The sequence below is a fragment of the Pan troglodytes genome, chromosome 8 (genome assembly GCF_028858775.2).
Source record: "Pan troglodytes isolate AG18354 chromosome 8, NHGRI_mPanTro3-v2.0_pri, whole genome shotgun sequence".
Lineage (NCBI taxonomy): Eukaryota > Metazoa > Chordata > Mammalia > Primates > Hominidae > Pan > Pan troglodytes.
The window spans coordinates 63286650-63296782 of NC_072406.2; the positions used below are offsets into that span (position 1 = coordinate 63286650).

Below are 10133 nucleotides of genomic sequence, written 5' to 3' on the forward strand. Positions count from 1 at the left end.
GCCTCCATGATGAAATGAGCATGCACTGTGTCAGGGTGTCCCATGGGTTTGGGTGAAAAGGTGTCGGGGTTTTATAACTAAGAGTTTTCTTCAGCAATAATCTCTAAAATAAAAATATACTCTGTGTGTGTGCTTTAATACTAAAAAAATTTACAGACTGTCTTTCTCTGAATAAATGGAATAGTGCTACTATTTGTGATTAATCAAAATTTTTTATGTACAGTTTATGATTTCAACTTTATTAGTATTGTTTTGAAAAACAAGGCCTAATAGGTATACTTGGGCAATTTTAGAAAATTTTTCTGGAGGTTGTTACAAATAGGAAAATGAAAAGGGAAGTGGGGTTTTTGCTGAATTCTTAAGTACCGGGGACCACATTTCTCTCCTTTGCTTTATCATCTAATTTAAACTTCACAAAATACTACGGGTCAGATCTTACCCCCATTTCACATTTGAGGAATCTGAGATTCAGTGGAGTCAAACAATATGCCCAAGGTCACAAACCTAGGGAGTTTTACAATAGGCGTTTCCACTTAGCTGTGTCGAGGCAAAAAGCCTAGTGTTCTTTCCGTAATTAATTTTAAAAGTTTCTCAGATAGGCATAGTCCTATTTGGTGGAAGACTAGACTCTAAAGTCCTTTAGATTTTTCAACTGTGATTATTTCAATGGATTCTGATTGTTCTGAATGCTGGACATGGGCTATAAAAGCGATTTGGTCTTTCTTGTTCTGTATTCTGAGAAATGCCAATTTTGAGAGATATTGATAGATGTTCCTGAAAGAAGATGTTCTGTTGTAAATTAAGCCCAGGAAACAAAACATTGCCTACTCTCTTAGATAGTTGTGATAAATGACAATATTTGCCTGTGTCATGAGTCCCCAGTGCTCGAGCGTATGATATAATGGTTACGTGCTTGGGCTCTGGATCAGACTACCAGACAAAGGAGCCTGGCTCTGCCACTTGCTAACTGAGTAGCTGAGCCTGTTAGGTAACTTGTCTGTGCCTCCATTTTCCCATTTATAAACTGTTATAATAGTATCACACCATAGAGTTGTTCCAAGAATAACATGAGATAATGCATGGAGAGAACTTAGAAGTAGACCCGATAATATAGTGCTTCACAGATGCTTGTTGTCATTATTACTCAAAACACTCATGTGGTAACAAGACCTGCTATAACTTTTCTAACACCGTTTCCTCAACTTACTTGACAATGGAGTTGCTTTTCTTTTGAGCCACATTTATTAACATCCACTGAATATAGTGTAGGAAATGTTGATATTTGAAATGACATAAAACCACCTTGGCATTAGTGCAGTAGAAAATAAGAACAAAGTATTTACAGTGTTTTAATATCCATTATGTCATTTTATAATGTTTGCCCACAACAATATTTCTTTTCCTTGCCAGCTGTCTTCTTTTTTCCCTTAAAATCGATAAATAGTAAAATAGAACAGTAAAATGTTAAGAGTTGTCTGAAATGGGCAGAGTCAATGTTATTCCAGAAAGTATGAACCTTATAAGTCATTTGTCTCTTTCTCTGTATTCAGCAGGGCAAAACCTTACTGCTTTGACAAATAAGTGATATCACTGTCATTTCCAGACCTGTGCTCCCATTGCATGCTCCATAGCACACGTTATAAAGAAAATTTCAGAGCAGACCAACACATTTTTTGATGCTCCTAAATTATAACTAGAGCTGAATTTGCCAAAATACGATCTATAAAACACTAATCCTGCACAATGTGCAAATAATGCTGTGTTCTTCATCTTCTTGGAGATATACAATACATATCTGAAAAGTCCTATAGTAAATAAAATCATTTAGTTTGGAATCCTTTCTTCTTGGAACTTACATAGGTAATCATGACAAAAAGTCAGAGAGTTTAGGGGGTTTCTGGTAAAAATGGGATATTTTTGGTAAATGTCCAGATTGATTTCTTTCTTTAGCTAAAATACCATTATAATGTTTTTGGAGTACACAAAAAAATGTGAAAATATATCCACCTCAGCACAGTTGCCCAAATTGTGGAAACAATATAATAATTAGCCATTCCAAGGTTCAGATTTAACACGCTGAAAACCAGTCATTTTCCATAACATTTTTTTGGTCAGAATCAAAAGTGAATAGTTTAAACATTCCTTTGGTTAGCAAGATAATGGCAGGCGGAATCGCAAGAGTTGTACCAAGACTTTCTTTTTTATGGTGGTAGTAGCTCTGGAGATAATTGAATATATGAAGTCTAAAGTATGATAGGAATTATGACCCACACACAGAACTCAAAATCTGCCGGTGGTGTTAATACTATTTCTTTTGTTAATTATATTTTTGTTTCTCAGGGTCCTAGGATTGGGACAGGCACTCAACCACAACTCTCCCTGCTGTCTGGTTAGAGCTAAATAAACTTCTCACAACATTGGCTCCACTCTTGAACCCTCCGTGGTAAGTCTACAGAAATTTATTAAATCCTGGCAGCTATCTAATTTTGAGATTATATAATAATTCCAATATATTCTTTTGTTTTCTGGTTGTTTCATTAGTCTAAAAACAAGCTAGATAATTCTTTGAATTAGGCTCGATAACAGAAGAGGGTAAAAGCTGTTTTCACTGCATTCCCACTGATACCACAATACACAGTTTCACAGAGTTGAAATAGAAAAAAGCAAAACACATGGATCATACCTGAGTAATTTCAGAGATCCCCACCCGGAAAAGGTTTCCTTGATTATGGCGAATTCAACGTGTCACTCGGGTTATGCTCTAATCGTCATATCAAACTCCAAAGGTTCAGTGGCTTTAGGTTTGGTTTACAATTCCTGGGAGTTAAACTTTAACTCACCCTGTCTCTTGCATCCATGCAGCCCTTTGACCAGATAATTGGGTCACTACAGCCCAGATATAATCTACTAAAACTATCTTTGTTATTTGTTTATAAAATTAAAATAAATGTTGTAAAAATGTTGGGGTAAATATTATTTTGAAGATATTTTATTGGCTTATACGATATATTTAAAAAGTAAAAACTCACTGCAATTGGATACCTAAGCTTTCCTTTATGTTAGTTCCTTTGTTTTTTACTATGCCAAAGTGATATTATGGCTAAGGTAATTTAGGAGAATATTTCTTTGTTTTACACTTTTTATATCACTATATTACATGGAGTAAAGTGTGGAGTTTTAGGTCAAGTACGTAGATAAATGCTGGCTTACAAACAGAAAATACACAAAGCATTTATATAACAAAGTAGATAGATTTAGGCCAGATCAGGTTGGGGAAAGCATACTTCTTTGTATACAAGCTGCTCATTTAGATTTTAAGAGGAGGCCACTGTGTGAGAAGCACAATAATCAGCTACATACTGGGGTTATATGATAGCTGATGCTATTGTTCATTGCCTGGAATCTCAGTGGTAACTGAGTTTCTTGAAAAATAGAGAAATGGTGCTTTCAGAAATACAAACATTATACTCTGAGTTCTCTGGTAAGAGCTGTAGTCTACAGAAGAAATCCCTAAGGGTAATAAAGCCCACTTTTAAAAAAGGAAGAAGAACCAAAACCTTCCTAATTTTGAGTAAATTTTGGTTTAAGAGCTTGGAAACCACACATTCCAAAACTAGAATTACAGGATACCCCTACTTGCCTTTAGTTCTAGTAAAAGGAGTCTAATTTTCTAGGAACCAACTATTAAGAGAGCATTTTTGTCTATAGAAAAGCACAAAACAAGCAATCCTTCTATAATATAGATGCAAAGGAAGATCCATCAATTAAGCACATCTATGAATATGTAAGAGAAGAGATAAAAGATACTGTTGGAATGCTAGTTCTGCTTACAGTTTTTAGTTCTCAAACATGGAATTATTTCAGTTCTCAAACATGAAATGATTTACCATTTTCCCATAGCAATGGATGATAGGGTTTAACAAAAACACCCCAGGAACAATTGTTTTACCCCAGAATTGCTCCCCTGATGTTAGACCTAGAGAAAGCATTTATGCCCCACCCAGCTAGATAGCTGAATGAGGGACACATCCCTCTACTTCCTTCTTGGGAAGGGATTCCCTCACGAAGTAGCCCTGATGGTTTCCTAGTGAAAGCTCAGTCTGGGGTTGCATGGTTCCCAATTGAGTGGGGAATTCTTTGAGTTTGCCTGGTCCAATAAAGAACTGTTGATATTGTAAGATGGACAGTTTTGAGAGGGTTTCCTTTACTGTTTTTTGTGATAGGGGCTTAGATGGTGATAAGTGGAGATGAAGAAAGGAAAGCTAGGATTTTTAGGCATCTGATGGAAACACCAAAACACAACAGGTAAAAGGAACGATATTAACTAGAGTCTCAGTCCATTCAGGTTACTATAATAAAATACCATACAAGGCTGGGTGTGGTGGCTCATGCCTGTAATCCCAGCACTTTGGGAGGCTGAGGCAGGTGGATCACAAGGTAAGGAGATTGAGACCATCCTGTCCAACATGGCGAAATCCCATCCCTACTAAAATACAAAAAAATTAGCTGGGCATGGTGGTGCACACCTGTGGTCTCAGCTACTTGGGAGGCGGAGGCAGGGGAATCACTTGAACCCGGGAGGTGGAGTTCGCAGTGAGCCAAGATCATGCCATTGCACTCCAGCCTGGGCAACAGAGTGAGACTTCATCTAAAAACAAAACAAAAGAAAACAAAAAGAAAACCATACAGTGGGTAGCTTCAACAACAAACACTTGTTTCTCATAGTTCTGGAGGCTGGAAATCCAAAATCAGGGTGCCAGCAGGACCCTCTTTTTGGTTATGTCCTTACATGACCTTCCTTGGTGCATGCATGCAGAAAGAGAGATCTCATGTCTTCTCCTTTTTAAAAATAAGGGCACCTATTTTTAAAATGAGGGACCTAGGTCATGAGGGCCATGAGGGACCTAGCCTCATGACCTACTCCAGCCATAATTACTTCCAAAAGGACCTATTTCCAAATACCATCACATTGGGGGTTAGGGTTTCAACATATTAATTTTAGGAGAAACACAAACATTCAGTCTATTGTAACCAGTTATTAAAAATATGTCAGTTGCTTATTTGATGGATCCTGGCATTCAACAGGGCAGGACTACAATCGCATTAACCCAAAATCTGATGATTTCGGTAGGACAATTCATATATTACTCCTAACAGCCAGTGGTAGTAATGAGTTTGGTAGGTTATTGCTTTCTATTTTTATTGCTTTTGTTTTTTAAACCATTTTGTTACAAGGATAGGAATACACTGATCAGGAATAAAAATAAAAACAATGGATCAGCCTTTCTTTTTCTGAGGGCTACTTAGAGAGAAAGTCTGTGGCCCTGGGACAGAGAAACCAATCCATCAGAACGAGATCAAATTTATGACCTTGATCTCATCAGTCTAATCAAGAGAGCTAACTGTACCCAGGATGGCAAGGTTTGCCTTTACTTTGTAAAAATAAACCGGTTTAGATAGTGGCTGGTAAATGTGAATTTTCTATTACTTTATTCTACAAACAATTACTGAGAAACTTCTCTCTGCTAAGTGTTGCATTAGAAAGGTGATTACTTAAAATGAGATTTGAGTCTATTAGTAGGCTATAAAATCAATAAAGTGGGTTGTATCTAACATATTAAAATAGAACAGAAAATATCAAGTGAATTGCATCTAGAAAGGGTAATACTGGCCAGGCGCGGTGGCTCACGTCTGTAATCCCAGCACTTTGGGAGGCCGAGGCAGGCGGATCACCAGGTCAGGAGATCAAGACCATCCTGGCTAACACGGTGAAACCTTGTCTCTACTAAAAATACAAAAAATTAGCTGGGCGTGGTGGTGGGTGCCTGTAATCCCAGCTACTCGGGAGGCTGAGGCAGGAGAATGGCGTGAACCTGGGAGGCGGAGCTTGCAGTGAGCAGAGATCGGGCCACTGCACTCCAACCTGGGTGACAGAGCGAGACACTGTCTCAAAAAAAAATACAAACAAAAAAACCAAAAAACAAAAAAGAAAGGGGTAATACTATTTATGAAACTTTTTTTCTAATTATGTATCTATCTGTGTGTATTGGTTATGAAGTAAACTTTATTTTTTATTGTGGATCACAATTTTAAGCATTTGGAAAATACTGTGCTAGTCTTAAGGGATTCAGTGGTTAACAGACCAGATGGAAGGTACACACATTAAGCATATACCCCAATGATTAACTAATTATAGTTGTAATAAGTGTTATGAAGGAGAAGTACAGAATGCTAAACAGAACATAAAACATAGGGACCTAACCTTGTGTAGGGCTGGGTGGGTTGGGAGGTACTTGAGGAAAGCCTTCCAGAACACAAGACATTTAAGCTGAGACCTGAAGGATGTGTGGATGGGAGGTGGGCATTCTAGTGAGTGGAAATAGCTCATATGGATGCCCTGAGTTCGCATGAGTTAGGCACATTCAAAAAACTGGTAGAAGGTCGGTTGTGAAGGGCAAGAGGGAAAATGATGGGGAAATTGACTGGAGTAGGTAGCCAAGTCAGACGATTCATAAAGGGCCATCACGAGATTCCCAGCATTATCCAGGGCCAATGGGAAGGAAGTCACGGAAGCATCTGAAGAAGGGGAGCCATGTGGACTATTTGTATAGATTCTGGGTGTAGAGTGGAGAATAAATTGCCATGGGATAACACTGCCTGCTTCTCTCCTTTTTTTTTTTTTTGGTTGTCTTAGAATAATTTTACTCTTGTACATATTCAAGTAAGTTGGTGATTTGAACTTGAAGGAGGCAAAGCATCTAAAAGAGACCAGTAAGAGGGGAGGTGGCAGGTTATGGTAGTTAAGATTAGGGTGGTGGCTCTGGGAAAAGAGACAAGTAGACATGGTCCATGAAATGTGTAGGAGGTAAATCATCAAGAGGATATGGGAACTGAGGGGGGCATGACATCTAAAGGACAAGTCTCAAATTACTGAATGCAGCCATTGGCTGGATGGTGATACTATTTGCTGAAATGAGAATGCTCAAAAAAGAAGAGACTTACAAAAATAGGCTATACCAGGTCCATAGTAAGTACTCATTCGGTGGTTGCAATGATCAATCATTCATACATGAAATATTTGGCTTATGGATTTTAACGAATCTTGCTTTCACTATCAGAGTACATTTAGGTAAAAATCATTAATTTTTGCTGGTGAAGGCAAAACGTAAAGCTTAAAAAAAAAAACAAAATATAACTAAAAGTCAAAGATTACCAAGAATAAGAAGCTTCCTTCCCTGCCACCATCCTCCCTGCCCTGGCTCAATAAAAATATCTCTTGCAGGTGGATCATGAGGTCAGGAGTTCGAGACCAGCCTGGCCAAGATAGCAAAACCCTGTCTCTACTAAAAATACAAAAATTAACCAGGCATGGTGGCTGGTGCCTGTAATCCCAGCTACACAGGAGGCTGAGGCAGGAGAATCACTTGAACCTGGGAGGTGGAGGTTGCAGTGAGCCAAGATCGCACCACTGCACCCTAGCCTGGACAACAGAGCAAGACTCCATCTCAAAAAAAAAAAATCTCTTCATTGATTTCAGTGTCCTTGGAATTCAACATTCTATTTTTGAGTGTTTGGTGGGTGGGTGGGTGGGGTTGTTTAATTCACTGGAAGGGAGCATTTCAAAGAATTGAAGGGCCACATCAGACACACTGAGTAGTGCAAAAGCCTCCTTCTCTTTCCTTGCCTATTGACTAGAAAGTACTCTGATCCAGGAGTTGGGACCTTAGCACTTCAATCCCAAGACACTATGACTTATGAGCTACTTAGCCTTGAGGAAGTTTCTGCCCCTTTTCTGAGTCTGAGTCCTTGCCTTTCATGGGGAAAATAACTACATCCCTGATCTACCTCACTGATTGTTGAGAGGGTCAAGGGAATTGATATATGTAAAAATGACTTGAAAATAATAGAATACCATGTATTTACAGAGTGGGATGATTGCAAAGCAGATTAGATCTGTAGCCTTTGAAGTGATGTCAGTGCAACTTCTTGTTTTGATCTGTGAAATAAGAACTTCTAGGATTTATGCCTGTTCCTTTGGAGATTCATAACATTTCAAACCTAAATGCTCAATGCTATTCTTAATGTTTGCAAGACTTTGGAAGACAGCAGAATTTGATTCAGTGGGTTAGAATTCATCTGTTTGCATAATGTCATATCCCAGAGTTTTAGATTTTTGAAAATGTATTGGTTTTGTAACTGGAGCCATCTAGTGTTGAGTTGATTAAGCACACACACAGGTACACACACACACACACACTCTCTCTCTCTCTCTCTCTCTCCCTCTCTCTCTCTCTCTATCTCTCTCTCTCTCTCTCTCTCTCTCTGTCTCTCTCACTCTCTGTCTCTCCCTCTCTCTCTCTCTCTATCTCTCTCTCTCTCTCTCTCTCTCTGTCTCTCTCTCTCTCTGTCTCTCTCTCTCTCTCTCTCCTTTATTTTGTGTTTTAGGAAATTGCATCTTGTTCTCCCGGCACATTAGAATGGTGTTTTAGTATAACATAATTGTAGGATCTGATGAGAACTTAAGAATTAATGTAAAGCCCTGGCTACATCTAAAAACCATGGTAACAATGGGATGCTAGCCTGGCCCTGACCTTTCACCCTGAGTTAAGTACCTCCCACCTTTCCTTGTTCCTTTTCATCCTTCCTCCTTTGTTTAATGAGTGTTCTTGAAATTAGAATTTTTAAATGTGGTCTTGTTATTTTTTTAAAAAAGAAATATTATTTAGCTCAACCAACATAAAAGCAAATACTGATTTTGTGTAAAAGAGCAATTTTAGAAAAAGAAATCCAGTTACCAAATCTGGTGTATTCCTTTAGTCATGTTAGAAAATTACAGATCGTCGGGTCTTTAATCTGTACTAGAATCTGCTCCATTCTCTTTACTGTAAAGAAACAAATTCTCATAGAAAAATCTGCGCTCGCTTTTATATAATGTTCTGAGAAAAAGTTATCACATAACCTCTCTTTTAATGATCATGTCATTACCTATCTCTTTGAGTTAATTTTACTAAGTTTTGATAAAAAGAGATATATTCTTTTCAAAAGGTAGGGGACACTGGAGGAAGCAAAGTTAAAATAAGTATACACATGTGTTTGTGTGTGCACCACACAAACATTTGACAGATGACTAACGAATGACTCTGAGAAGCTAACTACGTCAATTTAGGCAGTATTTTTTCATTTTTTTCACAATAAAAACTAGATCTGGCCACTATAATTTCCAGAATTTAAATCAGGACTAATTCATCAAATCAATACTTTCTATATCCAAGTAGAAAACATTTATCAATAAAATAAAAAGGGCATTTTTTTTCTGATTTTCTTAATAAATACAAGAAAAACTTGAGAGTTAAGAGTAACAAAAGTGGAATAATGAAATGCTAATTGTATGCATTCATACGTTTTCAAATGGAAAAAAAAGAAATCTGAAACTAATGGCAAGATTTTTGTGAAAAGAATATTAACCTTTCAAACAAAACTGAGGTTATGTTTGAGGAGCCGAATTCTCAATTTGTGTTATTTGTAGCTTATGCAAAATGGAAAATAACCTTTCAAATGTGCTTTGCAGTTTCCATTATACTTTCAGTGGATCTTAACAACAATCATGTCAGTATTAGAAGCTGGTAGAGTATAATGTTAAAAAGCATGGGTTTTGCAGCCCAGTTACTTGGGTTAATATCCCAGATCAACTACTCACTGATTACCTGCTTTCAGGTAAGTCATCTCACTCTCAAAGCATCTATTTTCCCATCTAGAAATGGGAATAATAATAGCACCCACCTCATAGAGTTCCCATGAAACTCAGAGGAGAGATGTGTTGGCAAGTGCTTAGTCCAGTGACAGATTCATGTTAAATATTTACCTAGATTTGGAAGGGTGGGGAGATAGGAGGGGGATGAGAGATGAGATATTACTACTTAATATTACTTAATGGGTACAATATACACTTTTTGGGTCATGGTTACACTAAAAGCCCAGACTTAACACTATGCAATATATTCATGTAATAGAACTGCATTTCTACCACTTATTTAACAAGAAATAAAAATATTCACCTATATTAATTTTATATTAATCAGTTTTAAAAGGAGTCTTCAACATTAACTGTATTTCTTCCATTATCCTAGCAAACA

At 37.5% G+C, this 10133-nt stretch overlaps 1 protein-coding gene across 4 annotated transcripts in view; it reads right to left on the reverse strand.

The window, feature by feature from the left end:
- A1CF (APOBEC1 complementation factor) overlaps positions 1-2773 on the reverse strand; it is an 87435-nt gene extending 84662 nt beyond the window's left edge. For all 4 annotated transcript variants that reach the window (XM_024346380.3, XM_009458471.5, XM_009458469.5 and 1 more), the window contains exon 1: positions 2684-2773. The gene's annotated coding sequence lies outside the window, so the exon portion shown is untranslated. The remainder of the gene's footprint in view (positions 1-2683) is intronic.
- Positions 2774-10133: the final 7360 nt, after the last annotated feature.